We start from the raw sequence: 8,654 nt of genomic DNA, 5'->3' as shown, positions 1-8,654 counted from the left end.
ACTGCTATTCTGGAAGATTAGCTGTCATGCTTGGTGTCTGCAGGTTGTCAGGTTGTTTGATCACAGACGAAGCTTGTGGTTCTCTCGTCTCAGCTCTGAGCTCCAACCCTTCTTATCTGAGGGAGCTGGACCTGAGCTACAATCATCCAGGACAGGAACAAGTAAAGCAGCTGTCTGCTATACTGAAGGATCCATCCTGGGGACTCAACACTCTTAGGTATAGAGAAGCCTTTTGCAGCCACAGCCAGTCTCTAATATAACAGTAATAGATGGCAGTTCTTTCTGTCCTTTATTCCCTCTGGTACACTTGCCTCATTGCTCGATGTCTATGATATTTGGACATCAAACATGTATGAGCTCCATCAAAAGAGTAAACTAACATATTAGTCACATGAAATAATTAAGCATCAGCATTTGACTTCATCTAATTAAAATGTATTGCACTGCTATGCTGCTGTTTCTGACCGTTACTGTTGAAACTGTGCTCCCTTAAAAGAATAAGGGAGCACTTATCTTTCACTCATAGTTACTGGTTGGGTGAAGCCATTTATTAAACAACTGTGTTTGCCTGTTTTAAAAATCTTACTGAAAACAGTAAATACCAACATGACCCTAATTCAAAGTTTACATACACTAGTTTTTAATAAATAAATAAAAACATGTGAATGTGTGACCCTCCAAGAAGATGCTTCACACAACCATCACAGACACGCTGGCTCCTGCAGTGTAATGTTGGCCAAATTTGTTTGCTCTTAAGGTGGAGTGCTTCTTTCTAAAAATGCTCATGAAGGATTGTGTGATTGTTTTTTATTTAGCAACTAAAGTGCCTACAGGCAGCTGTTGTCATGACTGGCACTCTAAAAATATCATTCAGTTGAACTGATATTAATTTAATCACTGGTTAAATCACTTGTTTAGTCTATTTGTTTGTTTTATAAATTATGGACTCATTTATTAAACAAACTATTTTATGAAACAAACAAAAATGTATCAGTACTTTGATATAAATAAATTATAATAATTTTGAATCTATAAGGCCGTGCTGAATCTATATGGTGAAGCAGTGCTGCCCATAATATGTACCTTTCAGACCACATCACCGTGAGTTAAGTTTGGGGATTTTTTATTTTTTTTAATACGTTTCACACAAACTGAAGAGTAAAGTAAATAGTATGCTTACAACAAAAAAGTCAAATTGTCTGCTCAGCCTGCAATTTTTATAAATATGTTGGACTGCTCCTTTATCAGTGTCTAACAGTATGTGTATGAGAGCGATGTAATGTCCATGTGTGCATGCTGAAAGAGACTGTGCTGGTCTGACCCCCTCCTCCTTTCAGGGTGGAGCCTGCTGGAGTCCGATGGTTGAGACCAGGTCTGAGGAAGTGTAAGTGTGTTTTTAATGTGATTCATGAAAACAAAGCAGCCCATTCAACCATCTTCAAACTGTCACATCACTCATTCACATCTCTGATGTCAGGAGTCATCATCAAAGTGTCAATCAATGAACACATGACGGATCAATAACTGCAGCTGGATTGTGTTTGTTCTCTCCATCAGATTCCTGTCAACTCACAATCGACATAAACACAGTAAACAGAAACCTCAAACTGTCTGAAAACAACAGGAAGGTGATGTTTGTGTGGGAGAGTCTTCCATATCCTGATCATCCTGACAGATTTGATTGCATCTGTCCTCAACTGCTGTATAGAAATGGTCTGACTGGTCGTTGTTACTGGGAGGTCGAGTGGAGAGGAGGAGTTTATATATCAGTGAGTTACAGAACAATCAGAAGGAAGGGGAGGACAGGCTGTGTGTTCGGAAAAAATGATCAGTCCTGGAGTCTGAGCTGCTCTGATTATTGTGGTTACTCTGTGTGGCACAATAACCAAAAAACATCCATCTCCTCCTCCTCTGTCTCTAAGAGAGTAGCAGTGTATGTGGACTGTCCTGCTGGCACTCTGTCCTTCTACAGAGTCTCTAACACTCTGATCCACCTCCACACCTTCAACACTACATTCACTGAACCTCTTTATCCTGGGTTTACGGTCTCATTTGGTTCTTCAGTGTGTCTGTGTGTAGTTTAGTATGAATAGTCTTCTTGAGCATTTCAGTCTGTACATGTCTGCCTTTCTCAGTCAAAAACATGTTTTCAGATTCATGGATGTTTTAAATGATGATGGAAACTTCAGTTATTGAAAAATGGAATCTATGATTATCCCAGGATTCTTTTTTTGTATGTTGTGTTTCTCTGAAGTTTAGTTCAGCTCATAATCTTTATATAATACCTCTTCATTAAATAACTGTAATAATAGCATGTAAATTTGGAGACAAAGCTTCTGAAGTATAACATTGTTATTCAGATTTATAAAGAAGTAAATTTCATGATACTACATCAGTGACCCAGTATTTGTGTTTTTCTGATTTCATTTATAATGTGGGATTTAGTATTATTCATGGTTCAGTTTCCTTGTTTGTCCCGGAATCTCCCGGAGCCAGAATTTCTCCCGATTTCCACCCGGACAACAAAATTGTTAAACCATCCTTAACTGGGCTGCCATTTCTGGCCGGACAATAATAACAGTGACACCTTGAAATCAAGTGCTACTGGCTGCGAAGCATTGCACCTTCAAATATGTAGAGGAGTGTTGTTGTTATGGATATTGTTATAGTTAGGGAAGAGTATCCCCAGTTCTCTGTTTATGTAAATACCTGTATCTGTTGTTGTATAGGATGGTTCTATTGAACCATCACTACCATGCACAGGTACTGGACAGCTATTTCATTTATTTATTTTTTGTCCGATAAATAAACACTGTAAAATGTAGGGTTTTTTGTGTGTATATGTATATGACGATCCCCCCCAACTTCCCTTTTGAATGCTGTACTTTATCTGTGAGGCTTTGCACCCCTGATGATCCAAAAGGACAAACTCAGCCTCCTCTTCCTGTGTGAGGAAGAGGAGGAGGAAGAGCCAGCACCAGCTGAGAAATGGAGAGAATAGACAGACTGTTCCCTCTGTGTGAAGGACTGCTTGAAAAGTTTAAAATAACAGATTATCTATCCTGAGTCAGTCTTATTAGGTAATTTTAAAATAATTTTATCATTCAAGTGTTTTCAGTGTGGAGGAAAGAACTCAGGGCCTTAAAATCAAAAACTATGAAAGGCAGCAAAAAGTTTTATAGTTCAGAAACTGAAAGTATGTAAGTATCTGTAGCACAATGCACCTGAAAATAAATGGCCATATTTTTTTTCTGTTATATGAAGCATGGAGTATTTTGGATTAGTAGCACTGCTGTGTTTGTTGCATCATATTGCTGTAAATGTTTATATGCTTTATATATTCTGAGGTAAGTTGCTCTATAGCAGGGGTCGGCAACCTTTCTGATGATGAGTGCCATCTAAAATGTCCTCAGAAGTCAATGTGCCATATGACTGCATTAGCAATAAATTTAATAACACTCTATAAAAACTGTTACACACTATATAGAACAAATTTATAGAATTATATTTGTTTGCAGATGTTGGCAGCTATCAGCGAATAGTTATCAGCTATTTTGAAACAAAAAAAAGACACTTTTTATCCATAGCAAGAACAACATAACAGCAAATGAACTGTACAACAGAAAATGCAAATGCTATTTATGGTCTCCTCACAACAATGATAAGAAAAATAAACTGTGCCAATATGGCATGTTTGTTAATACAGAGATACACATGTTAATGTGATCTCTGGTCTCCCACTCAGAGACACAGGTCTCCGAGTGTCCAGCATTCAGACGGCTACCTGAGGACACTCATGTGAGAGAAAATCTGTTCACACAGATATGTAGAGCCAAATACTGTCAATAAGGCCTCTGCAATGTTCTGAAGACAGTGAAACTTGTCAGGTAGTAATGTCCAGCAGGTGAAAATGCAAGCTCCATGAACACGCACAGCTGTGGATTCCAGCTGCGTTCGTAGTTCTGCAAACTTTGACCCCCACAGAGTCGAGCTTTTCAGTTCAATCAGCTACATTTCGATGTCCTCTGTGTCCAGCTAGTTATTGCGAGACAAATCCAGCTGCTCATTAAAGCTTTCTGGTTTGATCAGAAGAGAAAACATTGGTCCATACACCTGAAAGTCCCCTAAATGCATTGTGAATTCTGTCTCGAGTCTACAGATGTATCCGTGTATTTCCGTGGTGCTGATGCTGCGCTGAGTGGAAAGCTCCTGAAGCTTTTGAAGTGTCGGAATGTGGAAATTTCAACATCACTTGAAAAAACTGCCAGCTAGCAACGTCCCAATCACAGCTAGGCTATGTTATTTTTAGCCAATTACAAGGTGAATCTGGTAGTTGGGGTTGTTAGCTAAGATACCGTCATTAAGAAGCGGCATGTGTCTATGCGAGCTAATTTGCGATGTGCACCGCTGGCCCAGCCATTTATTTTTTAATGTACCTTCTCAGATTAATTCACTGCATGTCGTGCCCAGGCCTAGACTGGGACAAAAATCACCAGAATAACTCCAGCTTTGTGTCTTTTTCCATCCTAGCTGAAGTAGGGGACAAACTGTGTTCCCTTTCAGCTCAATACGAAACGCGTAGTACTTTCTCTGAATACAGGACGATTCCGTTTTTTACGGGAAGGTTGGCAACTCTACTAACTAACCTTATGAATAAAACAAAGTTCACTATCAGTAACCTCATAGCACCCACCCAGTTGTATAGAAACTCCATCATGCTAGCTAGTACGCAGTACGAGTTATTGTAACTGACTGTAAAAAGTCAGCATAATGCAAATAAACTCCACCTAAACTTGGTTTATATCTGACCCAGATAGACTGCAGGTCATAACTTCTTACCTGAAGTTCAGTTCACCTGACACTCGGACCGGCGGCTGCCTCGGGTCTCTCCTCCTCCTGCCTCCCCTTTCCCTCATCCACCTGCTAGCCTCTGTGGATGCTCCGCCATAGAAACCACCACCAAACAACTGAGTTATTTTTACACATCTGCCAGCATCTTGCCAATCCAACACCTTTCATTGTTTATACCGTTACACCCCCCCCCCAAAATAAAAATAAATAAATAAATAAATAACAAATATTGGCCCATAAAAACGAAAAATCACCATCGGCCCACCCTATGCCCGATGGCCAGTCCAGCTACGCTCGTACCATCAGTTATCCCAGTGGATCCCAAACACAACCTCCAACCACACACATCCATATTTTGTTTTCAAACCCCATTGTTGTTTATTTTACTCAAACCTCAAGCATTTAGTAAACAATTAAGCAAATACAAGTAATCTGGAATAAATTACAGGTAGTAATAAAATAAACTACTAACTCTTTTACGCTATGCCCACACCTACGCGGGTATTTTTTGAAAACGCAGCTGTTTCGTCCACACGTAAACGGTGTTTCAAATCACCGAAAACTGAGATTTTTTAAAACTCCGTTTTGCGTTTATGTGTGGACGAGGAATACAGACTTCGTCATGCAACATCAAAGGTATGTGCCTCTTTTCACGTCACGCTGTGCGCCACGTTATTGTTTACATGAGATGAATTGCAGAATGGCAGATAGATACAAAATACTACTGTTACTGTTAATCTGACTATCTTCAGATTTTACACGCTTACATGTACACACGCAGTTACTGTCCCTCCATTTAGAAAGGCAGAGGCGTCACGGTGTAATTATTTTACGTGTAGTTGTTTTTTTTCCTGTGTAATAATATTCAACATTGCTATCAATACATTTTTCAAAAATGCCTCTCTGTGCAAAATGGGTTCAAAACATAAACAACTGTGGGATACTGTTTGTCCGTGATTTGGACAGGGGGAACAAATTAAGGCAGGATCAGCCTGATATTATTTTTATCCCACTGTAACTGTACTGTGTAAAGAGCTAACATCTCCAAAATGTCAGTAGTTAGACACTATGAGAAGTGTTTATGAAGTAAAAATCAAATATGTGGGATACTGTTTGTGCGTGATTTGGAGAGCCCAGCGCGTGTTCCCGACACAGGGAAAACCAATTCTGTCGCAGAGACCTACCTCGGCACTTGTGTACGTGAAGCCAAAGGGAAGATATGCTTCACCACATTTTCTAGTCTTTGGCTTGGAAGGAAGTTGGTTTGGAAACATATTTGGTGATGCTTCATCTCCTGCTTTACGTTTGTGTGGGAGCCCCGTCAAAAACCTGTCCTATGCTAGCAGTGTTTAAGCATTCTTTTTTTTTCTCTTTTTTTCCTTTTCATCCCCCCCACCCCGCAGGGCGCAGAGCCCACACTTTGGGAACCTCTGAGTAAACCCGCGAAGGGTTACTGACCCCTACTCTAGCACAGGGGTGGGCAACGGCTCTTTTGTCCTTATACTGCAGCTCCGGGTGGTTTGGGAAAATAAATTAGAAGTATTTAGCTGAAGTGTATTTTATTTGTGTTTAGTTCTTTTTTTAACTTGTAGTTCTAAATTGGAATATTATTGTGATATTGAAATATAAAAATAAATTTATATTTTATTATTTTTCATTGCTCAAAATAAGCGTCACACTCGCGGAAGCCGGTGTACCCGCCGAAACGCCGTGCATTTATCGAGACTTTCAACCCCAGGTAGGCCAATTATGGATCTTCGGATCCACATTATGTCAGCAGCTGTTCTCAACCGTGAACTATGTTAAAAACAAACACCGCTCCCGCCTCACAGACAACAGCTTACAGTCCTGCGTGAAGATGAATGCCCCGATTTGCAGATGCTGTGCGCAGAGGTTCAGGAGCAGAAGTCCCACTGTAAACATACCACGGCAGACCCGACGATGTTTCCATGAACATGCTTTTCAGCGTCTCTTTATTGACCACTTTTCACACACAGTTTCTGTACGCATACAGGCGGCTGTAGCTTTTCAGCTCACAGTCCGACAACACAACAGCAGAGAGAGCACAGGCTTTAAGGCGGCGAGGCGCGATTGCGGGTGCCGCTCAGGTGCGTCCGCCTCCCCTGCAGCGGCGCTGCAGACCACGCCCCGCCACACACATTAACCAGGTGAAATAGATATTTAGGCAGAATTTTGCAAATATCTATTTTTCATTTTTTAGCAGCATAGTGCTTTTTTTCAATTATTTTTTAAAAGTCAGGTCAAGGCTCCAAAAGCTCAAAGACAATATAAGGGTGGCGGCTCACAACAGTTTTTGTTTGCTACATGGATCATTTTAGTTCAGCTGGGTGTCTTTCCTTTGGTTATATTTCTTTAAGAGTTAAAAATGTGTTAATTACATAAATAAAATGTAATTTTCATTGTAGCACTTCATGGATTTAAGCAACACACCTTAGTTGTTCACACAAAGCATAAAAGTAAAAAAAAACCAATATATACAGTGTTATCTTCATTTTAGATGTCAACAAGTATTTGCGGCTTCCAGTGTTTTCTTTTGCGTGGAAGCTGGGTCCAAGTGGCTCTTTGGGTGTTAAAGGTTGCCGACCCCTGGTCTATCAGAATCAGGCTGAGGTTAAGGTTGAGGTGAGGCAGACAGGAAAACTACTTTTACATAACCTGGGAAGTACAGTCTAAGAGCAAAATGCTCTTTTGTGGTAATATGGTACCTTGAGGTCTTTATGATATGATGGGGCCTGATTTTTGAAGATCTTGTATGTGAATGATTTTAAATTTGATTGTCTCAATGCAAACTCAATGATCCAGGTAAGGAAATCCCTGATTGTTGTTTCTGTTCATGTGGATGTAGCATTTTCAGAGGGAGCAGTGCAGTTTTAGTTCCCTTTGATGAACAGAACATGGTTAAAAGGTCTGCTATAATCCTTTACACTGAGGAAAGACACTGCCCTCTACAGACTGAGCCAGTGGATAAATTAAGCATAACAAATAAGAAAACTACAGCAGTTACAGCAGTTGCTGAAGGCCACTGGACATAAATATTAACATGAATTTAATAAAATCAGCATGGTTGATCATCCATATCACTGATATAATAAAATAGAAACTGATGCAATGACACAAGTTTATTCAGGTTGCAGGAATCCATCAACAGTTTCCTGCTTCAATATGTACAACAATATCTATCATAAATGCAGTCATATAAAACTGTGTCATAAAAAATAGCTTTTCAGTTGTTTTTCAGGGTTACAGCTTAGCTTTAGAGTGATGCAGTGTTAGTCGTTAGTGTTTATTTTCCTTTTGGAAATTCTTTTTGTGCCTGGATGAAATGTCAAATAAATATGATCGCATCACAGACAACATCACAGTTATTGGCATTATACATATATTAACACTAAACTATGCCATTACAAGAATCAAGATTCAGTCCACCACAGAATGAGAGATATAACAGTGATACAGTGTTTGTGTTCTTTTAACTCTGTGATTTAATACATTCAGCTACATAGATGCTACATTACAGTGTTGAGTATCTGATGAGTAGGTTTATGTCTATATAGAAAAAACAGTGTGGCAGATAAATCCTATTCAACCCATAGTGCCAGCTGTTTAAGTCTTCTCGTGCTGCTCGTGTTCTCACTAGAACCAAGAAAATAGAGCACATTACCCCAGTTCTAAAGTCATTACACTGGCTCCCTGTAGCTCAGAGAATAGACTTTAAAGTGCTTTTATTAGTTTATAAATCCTTGAATGGGTTAGCACAAGAGTACATTAGAGATCTGCTATCA

At 39.6% G+C, this 8,654-nt stretch overlaps 1 long non-coding RNA gene across 1 annotated transcript; it reads left to right on the top strand.

The window, feature by feature from the left end:
* The first annotated feature begins 1,082 nt into the window (after positions 1 to 1,082).
* LOC112843937 (uncharacterized) lies at positions 1,083 to 2,399 on the top strand. Its single transcript, XR_003216485.1, has 2 exons — positions 1,083 to 1,384; positions 1,558 to 2,399. It is a non-coding gene; the product is annotated as an uncharacterized LOC112843937 (long non-coding RNA).
* The last annotated feature ends 6,255 nt before the right edge of the window (positions 2,400 to 8,654 follow it).

The sequence above is a fragment of the Oreochromis niloticus genome, linkage group LG23 (genome assembly GCF_001858045.2).
Source record: "Oreochromis niloticus isolate F11D_XX linkage group LG23, O_niloticus_UMD_NMBU, whole genome shotgun sequence".
Classification (NCBI taxonomy): Eukaryota; Metazoa; Chordata; class Actinopteri; order Cichliformes; family Cichlidae; genus Oreochromis; species Oreochromis niloticus.
This window is presented reverse-complemented; position numbering and strand designations above follow the sequence as displayed.